The sequence below is a fragment of the Pseudophryne corroboree genome, chromosome 4 (genome assembly GCF_028390025.1).
Source record: "Pseudophryne corroboree isolate aPseCor3 chromosome 4, aPseCor3.hap2, whole genome shotgun sequence".
NCBI lineage: Eukaryota > Metazoa > Chordata > Amphibia > Anura > Myobatrachidae > Pseudophryne > Pseudophryne corroboree.
This window is the reverse complement of record NC_086447.1, coordinates 14083307-14097967: the sequence shown is the minus strand read 5'-3', so window position 1 is coordinate 14097967 and position 14661 is coordinate 14083307.

Here is a 14661-nt window from a genome sequence, read left to right as displayed (position 1 = left end):
GCGGATTCACAACACTGGGCGGAGTTAGTCAAATGAGTCACAGATCTGGGCAAATCTATAGGAAACTAGGAGCAGAAGCAGATGGTATGGGCATGGCACAGGCAGGGGTGCATACCTCCCAGCTTTCTTCAGGCAGACAGGGGTGCAAACCTCCCAGCTTTCTTCTGGCAGACAGGGGTGCATACCTCCCATCTTTCTTCGGGCAGACAGGGGTGCATACCTCCCAGCTTTCTTCAGGCAGACAGGGGTGCACACCTCCCAGCTTTCTTCAGGCAGACAGGGGTGCATACCTCCCAGCTTTCCTCTGGCAAACAGGGGTGCATACCTCCCAGCTTTCTACAGGCAGACAGGGGTGCATACCTCCCAGCTTTCTTCAGGCAGACAGGGGAGCATACCTCCCAGCTTTCTTCAGGCAGACAGGGGTGCACACCTCCCAGCTTTCTTCAGGCAGACAGGGGAGCATACCTCCCAGCTTTCTTCAGGCAGACAGGGGTGCATACCTCCCAGCTTTCTACAGGTAGACAGGGGTGCATACCTCCCAGCTTTCCTCAGGCAGGGGTGCATACCTCCCAGCCTTCTACAGGCACAGAGGGGTGCATACCTCCAAGCTTTCTTCAGGCAGACAGGGGTGCATACCTCCCAGCTTTCTTCAGGCAGACAGGGGTGCATACCTCCCAGCTTTCTACAGGTAGACAGGGGTGCATACCTCCCAGCTTTCCTCAGGCAGGGGTGCATACCTCCCATCCTTCTACAGGCACAGAGGGGTGCATACCTCCCAGCTTTCTTCAGGCAGACAGGGGTGCATACCTCCCAGCTTTATTCAGGCAGACAGGGATGCATACCTCCCAGCTTTCTTCAGGCAGACAGGGGTGCACACCTCCCAGCTTTCTTCAGGCAGACAGGGGTGCATACCTCCCAGCTTTCTTCAGGCAGACAGGGGTGCACACCTCCCAGCTTTCTTCAGGCAGAGAGGGGTGCATACCTCCCAGCTTTCTTCAGACAGACAGGGGTGCACACCTCCCAGCTTTCTTCAGGCAGACAGGGGTGCATACCTCCCAGCTTTCTTCAGGTAGACAGGGGAGCATACCTCCCAGCTTTCTTAAGGCAGACAGGGGTGCATACCTCCCAGCTTTCTACAGGCAGACAGGGGTGCATACCTCCCAGCTTTCTCCAGGCAGACAGGGGTGCATACCTCCCAGCTTTATTCAGGCAGAAAGGGGTGCTCACCTCCCAGCTTTCTTCAGGCAGACAGGGGTGCATACCTCCAAGCTTTCTTCAGGCAGACAGGGGTGCATACCTCCCAGCTTTCCTCTGGCAAACAGGGGTGCATACCTCCAATCCTTCTACAGGCACAGAGGGGTGCATACCTCCCAGCTTTCTTCAGGCAGACAGGGGTGCATACCTCCCAGCTTTATTCAGGCAGACAGGGATGCATACCTCCCAGCTTTCTTCAGGCAGACAGGGGTGCACACCTCCCAGCTTTCTTCAGGCAGACAGGGGTGCATACCTCCCAGCTTTCTTCAGGCAGACAGGGGTGCACACCTCCCAGCTTTCTTCAGGCAGAGAGGGGTGCATACCTCCCAGCTTTCTTCAGACAGACAGGGGTGCACACCTCCCAGCTTTCTTCAGGCAGACAGGGGTGCATACCTCCCAGCTTTCTTCAGGCAGACAGGGGAGCATACCTCCCAGCTTTCTTAAGGCAGACAGGGGTGCATACCTCCCAGCTTTCTACAGGCAGACAGGGGTGCATACCTCCCAGCTTTCTTCAGGCAGACAGGGGTGCATACCTCCCAGCTTTCTACAGGTAGACAGGGGTGCATACCTCCCAGCTTTCCTCAGGCAGGGGTGCATACCTCCCATCCTTCTACAGGCACAGAGGGGTGCATACCTCCCAGCTTTCTTCAGGCAGACAGGGGTGCATACCTCCCAGCTTTATTCAGGCAGACAGGGATGCATACCTCCCAGCTTTCTTCAGGCAGACAGGGGTGCACACCTCCCAGCTTTCTTCAGGCAGACAGGGGTGCATACCTCCCAGCTTTCTTCAGGCAGACAGGGGTGCACACCTCCCAGCTTTCTTCAGGCAGAGAGGGGTGCATACCTCCCAGCTTTCTTCAGACAGACAGGGGTGCACACCTCCCAGCTTTCTTCAGGCAGACAGGGGTGCATACCTCCCAGCTTTCTTCAGGTAGACAGGGGAGCATACCTCCCAGCTTTCTTAAGGCAGACAGGGGTTCATACCTCCCAGCTTTCTACAGGCAGACAGGGGTGCATACCTCCCAGCTTTCTCCAGGCAGACAGGGGTGCATACCTCCCAGCTTTATTCAGGCAGAAAGGGGTGCTCACCTCCCAGCTTTCTTCAGGCAGACAGGGGTGCATACCTCCAAGCTTTCTTCAGGCAGACAGGGGTGCATACCTCCCAGCTTTCCTCTGGCAAACAGGGGTGCATACCTCCAATCCTTCTACAGGCACAGAGGGGTGCATACATCCCAGCTTTCTTCAGGCAGACAGGGGTGCATACCTCCCAGCTTTATTCAGGCAGACAGGGATGCATACCTCCCAGCTTTCTTCAGGCAGACAGGGGTGCACACCTCCCAGCTTTCTTCAGGCAGACAGGGGTGCATACCTCCCAGCTTTCTTCAGGCAGACAGGGGTGCACACCTCCCAGCTTTCTTCAGGCAGAGAGGGGTGCATACCTCCCAGCTTTCTTCAGACAGACAGGGGTGCACACCTCCCAGCTTTCTTCAGGCAGACAGGGGTGCATACCTCCCAGCTTTCTTCAGGCAGACAGGGGAGCATACCTCCCAGCTTTCTTAAGGCAGACAGGGGTGCATACCTCCCAGCTTTCTACAGGCAGACAGGGGTGCATACCTCCCAGCTTTCTCCAGGCAGACAGGGGTGCATACCTCCCAGCTTTATTCAGGCAGAAAGGGGTGCTCACCTCCCAGCTTTCTTCAGGCAGACAGGGGTGCATACCTCCAAGCTTTCTTCAGGCAGACAGGGGTGCATACCTCCCAGCTTTCTACAGGCAGACAGGGGTGCATATCTCCCAGCTTTCTACAGGCAGACAGGGGTGCATACCTCCCAGCTTTCTACAGGCAGACAGGGGAGCATACCTCCCAGCTTTCTTCAGGCAGACAGGGGTGCATACCTCCCAGCTTTCCTCTGGCAAACAGGGGTGCATACCTCCCAGCTTTCTACAGGCAGACAGGGGTGCATACCTCCCAGCTTTCTTCAGGCAGACAGGGGAGCATACCTCCCAGCTTTCTTCAGGCAGACAGGGGTGCACACCTCCCAGCTTTCTTCAGGCAGACAGGGGAGCATACCTCCCAGCTTTCTTCAGGCAGACAGGGGTGCATACCTCCCAGCTTTCTACAGGTAGACAGGGGTGCATACCTCCCAGCTTTCCTCAGGCAGGGATGCATACCTCCCAGCCTTCTACAGGCACAGAGGGGTGCATACCTCCCAGCTTTCTTCAGGCAGACAGGGGTGCATACCTCCCAGCTTTCTTCAGGCAGACAGGGGTGCATACCTCCCAGCTTTCTACAGGTACACAGGGGTGCATACCTCCCAGCTTTCCTCAGGCAGGGGTGCATACCTCCCAGCCTTCTACAGGCACAGAGGGGTGCATACCTCCCAGCTTTCTTCAGGCAGACAGGGGTGCATACCTCCCAGCATTATTCAGGCAGACAGGGGTGCATACCTCCCAGCTTTCTTCAGGCAGACAGGGGTGCACACCTCCCAGCTTTCTTCAGGCAGACAGGGGTGCATACCTCCCAGCTTTCTTTAGGCAGACAGGGGTGCACACCTCCCAGCTTTCTTCAGGCAGACAGGGGTGCATACCTCCCAGCTTTCTTCAGACAGACAGGGGTGCACACCTCCCAGCTTTCTTCAGGCAGACAGGGGTGCATACCTCCCAGCTTTCTTCAGGCAGACAGGGGAGCATACCTCCCAGCTTTCTTAAGGCAGACAGGGGTGCATACCTCCCAGCTTTCTACAGGCAGACAGGGGTGCATACCTCCCAGCTTTCTCCAGGCAGACAGGGGTGCATACCTCCCAGCTTTCTGCAGGCAGACAGGGGAGCATACCTCCCAGCTTTCTTCAGGCAGACAGGGGTGCATACCTCCCAGCTTTCTACAGGCAGACAGGGGTGCATACCTCCCAGCTTTCTTCAGGCAGACAGGGGTGCATACCTCCCAGCTTTCTTCAGGCAGACAGGGGTGCATACCTCCCAGCTTTCTTCAGGCAGACAGGGGTGCACACCTCCCAGCTTTCAACAGGTAGACAGGGGTGCATACCTCCCAGCTTTCCTCAGGCAGGGGTGCATACCTCCCAGCCTTCTACAGGCACAGAGGGGTGCATACCTTCCAGCTTTTTTCAGGCAGACAGGGGTGCATACCTCCCAGCTTTCTTCAGGCAGACAGGGGTGCATACCTCCCAGCTTTCTACAGGCAGACAGGGGTGCATATCTCCCAGCTTTCTACAGGCAGACAGGGGTGCATACCTCCCAGCTTTCTTCAGGCAGACAGGGGTGCATACCTCCCAGCATTATTCAGGCAGACAGGGGTGCATACCTCCCAGCTTTCTTCAGGCAGACAGGGGTGCACACCTCCCAGCTTTCTTCAGGCAGACAGGGGTGCATACCTCCCAGCTTTCTTTAGGCAGACAGGGGTGCACACCTCCCAGCTTTCTTCAGGCAGACAGGGGTGCATACCTCCCAGCTTTCTTCAGACAGACAGGGGTGCACACCTCCCAGCTTTCTTCAGGCAGACAGGGGTGCATACCTCCCAGCTTTCTTCAGGCAGACAGGGGAGCATACCTCCCAGCTTTCTTAAGGCAGACAGGGGTGCATACCTCCCAGCTTTCTACAGGCAGACAGGGGTGCATACCTCCCAGCTTTCTCCAGGCAGACAGGGGTGCATACCTCCCAGCTTTCTGCAGGCAGACAGGGGAGCATACCTCCCAGCTTTCTTCAGGCAGACAGGGGTGCATACCTCCCAGCTTTCTACAGGCAGACAGGGGTGCATACCTCCCAGCTTTCTTCAGGCAGACAGGGGTGCATACCTCCCAGCTTTCTTCAGGCAGACAGGGGTGCATACCTCCCAGCTTTCTTCAGGCAGACAGGGGTGCACACCTCCCAGCTTTCAACAGGTAGACAGGGGTGCATACCTCCCAGCTTTCCTCAGGCAGGGGTGCATACCTCCCAGCCTTCTACAGGCACAGAGGGGTGCATACCTTCCAGCTTTTTTCAGGCAGACAGGGGTGCATACCTCCCAGCTTTCTTCAGGCAGACAGGGGTGCATACCTCCCAGCTTTCTACAGGCAGACAGGGGTGCATATCTCCCAGCTTTCTACAGGCAGACAGGGGTGCATACCTCCCAGCTTTCTACAGGCAGAAAGGGGAGCATACCTCACAGCTTTCTTCAGGCAGACAGGGGTGCATACCTCCCAGCTTTCTACAGGCAGACAGGGGTGCATACCTCCCAGCTTTCTTCAGGCAGACAGGGGTGCATACCTCCCAGCTTTCTACATGCAGACAGGGGTACATACCTCCCAGCTTTCTACAAGCAGACAGATGTGCATACCTCCCAGCTTTCTACAGGCAGACAGGGGAGCATACCTCCCAGCTTTCTTCAGGCAGACAGGGGTGCATACCTCCAAGCTTTCTACAGGCAGACAGGGGTGCATACCTCCCAGCTTTCCTCTGGCAAACAGGGGTGCATACCTCCCAGCTTTCTACAGGCAGACAGTGGAGCATACCTCCCAGCTTTCTTCAGGCAGAAAGAGGTGCACACCTCCCAGCTTTCTTCAGGCAGACAGGGGTGCATACCTCCAAGCTTTCTTCAGGCAGACAGGGGTGCATACCTCCCAGCTTTCTCCAGGCAGACAGGGGTGCATACCTCCCAGCTTTCTTCAGCCAGGCAGGGGTGCAAACCTCCCAGCTTTCTTCAGGCAGACAGGGGTGCAAACCTCCCAGCTTTCTACAGGCAGACAGGGGTGCATACCTCCCAGCTATCTTCAGGCAGACAGGGGTGCATACCTCCCTGCTTTCTTCAGGCAGATAGGGGTGCATACCTCCCCGCTTTCTCCAGGCAGACAGGGTGCATACCTCCTAGCTTTCTTAAGCCAGGCAGGGGTGCAAACCTCCCAGCTTTCTTCAGGCAGACAGGGGTGCACACCTCCCAGCTTTCTACAGGCAGACAGGGGTGCATATCTCCCAGCTTTCTACAGGCAGACAGGGGTGCATACCTCCCAGCTTTCTACAGGCAGACAGGGGAGCACACCTCCCAGCTTTCTTCAGGCAGACAGGGGTGCATACCTCCCAGCTTTCTACAGGCAGACAGGGGTGCATACCTCCCAGCTTTCTTCAGGCAGACAGGGGTGCATACCTCCCAGCTTTCTTCAGGCAGACAGGGGTGCACACCTCCCAGCTTTCTACAGGTAGACAGGGGTGCATACCTCCCAGCTTTCTTCAGGCAGGGGTGCATACCTCCCAGCCTTCTACAGGCACAGAGGGGTGCATACCTCCCAGCTTTCTTCAGGCAGACAGGGGTGCATACCTCCCAGCTTTCTTCAGGCAGACAGGGGTGCATACCTCCCAGCTTTCTACAGGCAGACAGGGGTGCATATCTCCCAGCTTTCTACAGGCAGACAGGGGTGCATACCTCCCAGCTTTCTACAGGCAGACAGGGGAGCATACCTCCCAGCTTTCTTCAGGCAGACAGGGGTGCATACCTCCCAGCTTTCTACAGGCAGACAGGGGTGCATACCTCCCAGCTTTCTTCAGGCAGACAGGGGTGCATACCTCCCAGCTTTCTACAGGCAGACAGGGGTACATACCTCCCAGCTTTCTACAAGCAGACAGATGTGCATACCTCCCAGGTTTCTACAGGCAGACAGGGGAGCATACCTCCCAGCTTTCTTCAGGCAGACAGGGGTGCATACCTCCCAGCTTTCTACAGGCAGACAGGGGTGCATACCTCCCAGCTTTCCTCTGGCAAAAAGGGGTGCATACCTCCCAGCTTTCTACAGGCAGACAGGGGTGCATACCTCCCAGCTTTCTTCAGGCAGACAGGGGAGCATACCTCCCAGCTTTCTTCAGGCAGACAGGGGTGCACACCTCCCAGCTTTCTTCAGGCAGACAGGGGAGCATACCTCCCAGCTTTCTTCAGGCAGACAGGGGAGCATACCTTCCATCTTTCTTCAGGCAGACAGGGGTGCATACCTCCCAGCTTTCCTCTGGCAGACAGGGGTGCATACCTCCCAGCTTTCCTCTGGCAGACAGGGGTGCATACCTCCCAGCTTTATTCAGGCAGACAGGGGTGCATACCTCCCAGCTTTCTTCAGGCAGACAGGGGTGCACACCTCCCAGCTTTCTTCAGGCAGACAGGGGTGCATACCTCCCAGCTTTCTTCAGGCAGACAGGGGTGCACACCTCCCAGCTTTCTTCAGACAGACAGGGGTGCACACCTCCAAGCTTTCTTCAGGCAGACAGGGGTGCATACCTCCCAGCTTTCTCCTGGCAGACAGGGGTGCATACCACCCAGCTTTCTTCAGGCAGACAGGGGAGCATACCTCCCAGCTTTCTTAAGGCAGACAGGGGTGCATACCTCCCAGCTTTCTACAGGCAGACAGGGGTGCATACCTCCCAGCTTTCTCCAGGCAGACAGGGGTGCATACCTCCCAGCTTTCTTCAGGCAGAAAGGGGTGCACACCTCCCAGCTTTCTTCAGACAGACAGGGGTGCATACCTCCAAGCTTTCTTCAGGCAGACAGGGGTGCACACCTCCCAGCTTTCTCCAGGCAGACAGGGGTGCTTACCTTCCATCTTTCTTCAGGCAGACAGGGGTGCATACCTCCCAGCTTTCCTCTGGCAGACAGGGGTGCATACCTCCCAGCTTTCCTCTTGCAGACAGGGGTGCATACCTCCCAGCTTTATTCAGGCAGACAGGGGTGCATACCTCCCAGCTTTCTTCAGGCAGACAGGGGTGCACACCTCCCAGCTTTCTTCAGGCAGACAGGGGTGCATACCTCCCAGCTTTCTTCAGGCAGACAGGGGTGCACACCTCCCAGCTTTCTTCAGGCAGACAGGGGTGCATACCTCCCAGCTTTCTTCAGACAGACAGGGGTGCACACCTCCCAGTTTTCTTCAAGCAGACAGGGGTGCATACCTCCCAGCTTTCTCCAGGCAGACAGGGGTGCATACCTCCCAGCTTTCTTCAGGCAGACAGGGGTGCATACCTCCCAGCTTTCTTCAGGCAGACAGGGGAGCATACCTCCCAGCTTTCTTAAGGCAGACAGGGGTGCATACCTCCCAGCTTTCTACGGGCAGACAGGGGTGCATACCTCCCAGCTTTCTTCAGGCAGGCAGGGGTGCATACCTCCCAGCTTTCTTCAGGCAGACAGGGGTGCATACCTCCCAGCTTTCTCCAGGCAGACAGGGGTGCATACCTCCTAGCTTTCTTCAGCCAGGCAGGGGTGCAAACCTCCCAGCTTTCTTCAGGCAGACAGGGGTGCACACCTCCCAGCTTTCTACAGGCAGACAGGGGTGCATACCTCCCAGATTTCTACAGGCAGACAGGGGTACATACCTCCCAGCTTTCTACAGGCAGACAGGGGTGCATACCTCCCAGCTTTCTTCAGGCAGACATGGGTGCATACCTCCCAGCTTTCTACAGGCAGACAGGGGTGCATATCTCCCAGCTTTCTTCAGGCAGACAGGGGTGCATACCTCCCACCTTTCTACAGGCAGACAGGGGAGCATACCTCCCAGCTTTCTTCAGGCAGACAGGGGTGCATACCTCCCAGCTTTCTACAGGCAGACAGGGGTGCATACCTCCCAGCTTTCTTCAGGCAGACAGGGGTGCATACCTCCCAGCTTTCTATAGGCAGACAGGGGTACATACCTCCCAGCTTTCTACAAGCAGACAGATGTGCATACCTCCCAGCTTTCTACAGGCAGACAGGGGAGCATACCTCCCAGCTTTCTTCAGGCAGACAGGGGTGCATACCTCCCAGCTTTCTACAGGCAGACAGGGGTGCATACCTCCCAGCTTTCCTCTGGCAAAAAGGGGTGCATACCTCCCAGCTTTCTACAGGCAGACAGGGGTGCATACCTCCCAGCTTTCTTCAGGCAGACAGGGGAGCATACCTCCCAGCTTTCTTCAGGCAGACAGGGGTGCACACCTCCCAGCTTTCTTCAGGCAGACAGGGGAGCATACCTCCCAGCTTTCTTCAGGCAGACAGGGGAGCATACCTTCCATCTTTCTTCAGGCAGACAGGGGTGCATACCTCCCAGCTTTCCTCTGGCAGACAGGGGTGCATACCTCCGAGCTTTCCTCTGGCAGACAGGGGTGCATACCTCCCAACTTTATTCAGGCAGACAGGGGTGCATACCTCCCAGCTTTCTTCAGGCAGACAGGGATGCACACCTCCCAGCTTTCTTCAGGCAGACAGGGGAGCATACCTCCCTGCTTTCTTCAGGCAGACAGGGGTGCACACCTCCCAGCTTTCTTCAGACAGACAGGGGTGCACACCTCCCAGCTTTCTTCAGGCAGACAGGGGTGCATACCTCCCAGCTTTCTTCAGGCAGACAGGGGTGCACACCTCCCAGCTTTCTTCAGGCAGACAGGGGTGCATACCTCCCAGCTTTCTTCAGGCAGACAGGGGTGCACACCTCCCAGCTTTCTTCAGGCAGACAGGGGTGCATACCTCCCAGCTTTCTTCAGGCAGACAGGGGTGCATACCTCCCAGCTTTCTCCAGGCAGACAGGGGTGCATACCTCCCAGCTTTCTTCAGGCAGACTGGGGTGCATACCTCCCAGCTTTCTTCAGGCAGACAGGGGAGCATACCTCCCAGCTTTCTTAAGGCAGACAGGGGTGCATACCTCCCAGCTTTCTACGGGCAGACAGGGGTGCATACCTCCCAGCTTTCTTCAGGCAGGCAGGGGTGCATACCTCCCAGCTTTCTTCAGGCAGACAGGGGTGCATACCTCCCAGCTTTCTCCAGGCAGACAGGGGTGCATACCTCCTAGCTTTCTTCAGCCAGGCAGGGGTGCAAACTAGAGATGAGCGGGTTCGGTTTCTTTGAATCCGAACCCGCACGAACTTCACTTTTTTTTTCACGGGTCCGAGCGACTCGGATCTTCCCGCCTTGCTCGGTTAACCCGAGCGCGCCCGAACGTCATCATGACGCTGTCGGATTCTCGCGAGACTCGGATTCTATATAAGGAGCCGCGCGTCGCCGCCATTTTCACACGTGCATTGAGATTGATAGGGAGAGGACGTGGCTGGCGTCCTCTCCATTAGAATAGATTAGAAGAGAGAGAGAGAGAGAGAGATTGTGCAGACAGAGTTTACCACAGTGACCAGTGCAGTTGTTGTTAAGTTAACTTTTATTTAATATATCCGTTCTCTGCTATATCCGTTCTCTGCCTGAAAAAAACGATACACAGCAGTCACACAGTGTGACTCAGTCTGTGTGCACTCAGCTCAGCCCAGTGTGCTGCACATCAATGTATAAAAGCTTATAATAATTGTGGGGGAGACTGGGGAGCACTGCAGGTTGTTATAGCAGGAGCCCCCAGGAGTACATAATATTATATTAATTTAAAATTAAACAGTGCACACTTTTGCTGCAGGAGTGCCACTGCCAGTGTGACTAGTGGTGACCAGTGCCTGACCACCAGTATAGTAGTATATTGTTGTATACTATCTCTTTATCAACCAGTCTATATTAGCAGCAGACACAGTACAGTGCGGTAGTTCACGGCTGTGGCTACCTCTGTGTCGGCAGTCGGCACTCGGCAGGCAGTCCGTCCATCCATAATTGTATAATTATATACCACCTAACCGTGGTATTTTTTTTTCTTTCTTTATACCGTCGTCATAGTCATACTAGTTGTTACGAGTATACTACTATCTCTTTATCAACCAGTGTACAGTGCGGTAGTTCACGGCTGTGGCTACCTCTGTGTCGGCAGTCGGCAGGCAGTCCGTCCATCCATAATTGTATTATTATAATATATACCACCTAACCGTGGTTTTTTTTTCATTCTTTATACCGTCATAGTGTCATACTAGTTGTTACGAGTATACTACTATCTCTTTATCAACCAGTGTACAGTGCGGTAGTTCACGGCTGTGGCTACCTCTGTGTCGGCAGTCGGCAGGCAGTCCGTCCATCCATAATTGTATTATAATATATACCACCTAACCGTGGTTTTTTTTTCATTCTTTATACCGTCATAGTGTCATACTAGTTGTTACGAGTATACTACTATCTCTTTATCAACCAGTGTACAGTGCGGTAGTTCACGGCTGTGGCTACCTCTGTGTCGGCAGTCGGCAGGCAGTCCGTCCATCCATAATTGTATTATAATATATACCACCTAACCGTGGTTTTTTTTTCATTCTTTATACCGTCATAGTCAGTCATACTAGTTGTTACGAGTATACTACTATCTCTTTATCAACCAGTGTACAGTGCGGTAGTTCACGGCTGTGGCTACCTCTGTGTCGGCACTCGGCAGGCAGTCCGTCCATCCATAATTGTATTATAATATATACCACCTAACCGTGGTTTTTTTTTCATTCTTTATACCGTCATAGTGTCATACTAGTTGTTACGAGTATACTACTATCTCTTTATCAACCAGTGTACAGTGCGGTAGTTCACGGCTGTGGCTACCTCTGTGTCGGCAGTCGGCAGTCAGTCCGTCCATCCATAATTGTATTATAATATATACCACCTAACCGTGGTTTTTTTTTCATTCTTTATACCGTCATAGTGTCATACTAGTTGTTACGAGTATACTACTATCTCTTTATCAACCAGTGTACAGTGCGGTAGTTCACGGCTGTGGCTACCTCTGTGTCGGCAGTCGGCAGGCAGTCCGTCCATCCATAATTGTATTATAATATATACCACCTAACCGTGGTTTTTTTTTCATTCTTTATACCGTCATAGTCAGTCATACTAGTTGTTACGAGTATACTACTATCTCTTTATCAACCAGTGTACAGTGCGGTAGTTCACGGCTGTGGCTACCTCTGTGTCGGAACTCGGCAGGCAGTCCGTCCATCCATAATTGTATTACAATATATACCACCTAACCGTGGTTTTTTTTTCATTCTTTATACCGTCATAGTCAGTCATACTAGTTGTTACGAGTATACTACTATCTCTTTATCAACCAGTGTACAGTGCGGTAGTTCACGGCTGTGGCTACCTCTGTGTCGGAACTCGGCAGGCAGTCCGTCCATCCATAATTGTATTATTATAATATATACCACCTAACCGTGGTTTTTTTTTTCATTCTTTATACCGTCATAGTGTCATACTAGTTGTTACGAGTATACTACTATCTCTTTATCAACCAGTGTACAGTGCGGTAGTTCACGGCTGTGGCTACCTCTGTGTCGGCACTCGGCAGGCAGTCCGTCCATCCATAATTGTATTACAATATATACCACCTAACCGTGGTTTTTTTATACCACCTAACCGTGGCAGTCCGTCCATAATTGTATACTAGTATCCAATCCATCCATCTCCATTGTTTACCTGAGGTGCCTTTTAGTTCTGCCTATAAAATATGGAGAACAAAAAAGTTGAGGTTCCAAAATTAGGGAAAGATCAAGATCCACTTCCACCTCGTGCTGAAGCTGCTGCCACTAGTCATGGCCGAGACGATGAAATGCCAGCAACGTCGTCTGCCAAGGCCGATGCCCAATGTCATAGTACAGAGCATGTCAAATCCAAAACACCAAATATCAGAAAAAAAGGACTCCAAAACCTAAAATAAAATTGTCGGAGGAGAAGCGTAAACTTGCCAATATGCCATTTACCACACGGAGTGGCAAGGAACGGCTGAGGCCCTGGCCTATGTTCATGGCTAGTGGTTCAGCTTCACATGAGGATGGAAGCACTCAGCCTCTCGCTAGAAAACTGAAAAGACTCAAGCTGGCAAAAGCACCGCAAAGAACTGTGCGTTCTTTGAAATCCCAAATCCACAAGGAGAGTCCAATTGTGTCGTTTGCGATGCCTGACCTTCCCAACACTGGACGTGAAGAGCATGCGCCTTCCACTATTTGCATGCCCCCTGCAAGTGCTGGAAGGAGCACCCGCAGTCCAGTTCCTGATAGTCAGATTGAAGATGTCAGTGTTGAAGTACACCAGGATGAGGAGGATATGGGTGTTGCTGGCGCTGGGGAGGAAATTGACCAGAAGGATTCTGATGGTGAGGTGGTTTGTTTAAGTCAGGCACCCGGGGAGACACCTGTTGTCCGTGGGAGGAATATGGCCGTTGACATGCCAGGTGAAAATACCAAAAAAATCAGCTCTTCGGTGTGGAGGTATTTCACCAGAAATGCGGACAACAGGTGTCAAGCCGTGTGTTCCCTTTGTCAAGCTGTAATAAGTAGGGGTAAGGACGTTAACCACCTCGGAACATCCTCCCTTATACGTCACCTGCAGCGCATTCATAATAAGTCAGTGACAAGTTCAAAAACTTTGGGTGACAGCGGAAGCAGTCCACTGACCAGTAAATCCCTTCCTCTTGTAACCAAGCTCACGCAAACCACCCCACCAACTCCCTCAGTGTCAATTTCCTCCTTCCCCAGGAATGCCAATAGTCCTGCAGGCCATGTCACTGGCAAGTCTGACGAGTCCTCTCCTGCCTGGGATTCCTCCGATGCATCCTTGCGTGTAACGCCTACTGCTGCTGGCGCTGCTGTTGTTGCCGCTGGGAGTCGATGGTCATCCCAGAGGGGAAGTCGTAAGCCCACTTGTACTACTTCCAGTAAGCAATTGACTGTTCAACAGTCCTTTGCGAGGAAGATGAAATATCACAGCAGTCATCCTACTGCAAAGCGGATAACTGAGTCCTTGACAACTATGTTGGTGTTAGACGTGCGTCCGGTATCCGCCGTTAGTTCACAGGGAACTAGACAATTTATTGAGGCAGTGTGCCCCCGTTACCAAATACCATCTAGGTTCCACTTCTCTAGGCAGGCGATACCGAGAATGTACACGGACGTCAGAAAAAGACTCACCAGTGTCCTAAAAAATGCAGTTGTACCCAATGTCCACTTAACCACGGACATGTGGACAAGTGGAGCAGGGCAGGGTCAGGACTATATGACTGTGACAGCCCACTGGGTAGATGTATGGACTCCCGCCGCAAGAACAGCAGCGGCGGCACCAGTAGCAGCATCTCGCAAACGCCAACTCTTTCCTAGGCAGGCTACGCTTTGTATCACCGCTTTCCAGAATACGCACACAGCTGAAAACCTCTTACGGCAACTGAGGAAGATCATCGCGGAATGGCTTACCCCAATTGGACTCTCCTGTGGATTTGTGGCATCGGACAACGCCAGCAATATTGTGTGTGCATTAAATATGGGCAAATTCCAGCACGTCCCATGTTTTGCACATACCTTGAATTTGGTGGTGCAGAATTTTTTTAAAAACGACAGGGGTGTGCAAGAGATGCTGTCGGTGGCCAGAAGAATTGCGGGACACTTTCGGCGTACAGGCACCACGTACAGAAGACTGGAGCACCACCAAAAACTACTGAACCTGCCCTGCCATCATCTGAAGCAAGAAGTGGTAACGAGGTGGAATTCAACCCTCTATATGCTTCAGAGGTTGGAGGAGCAGCAAAAGG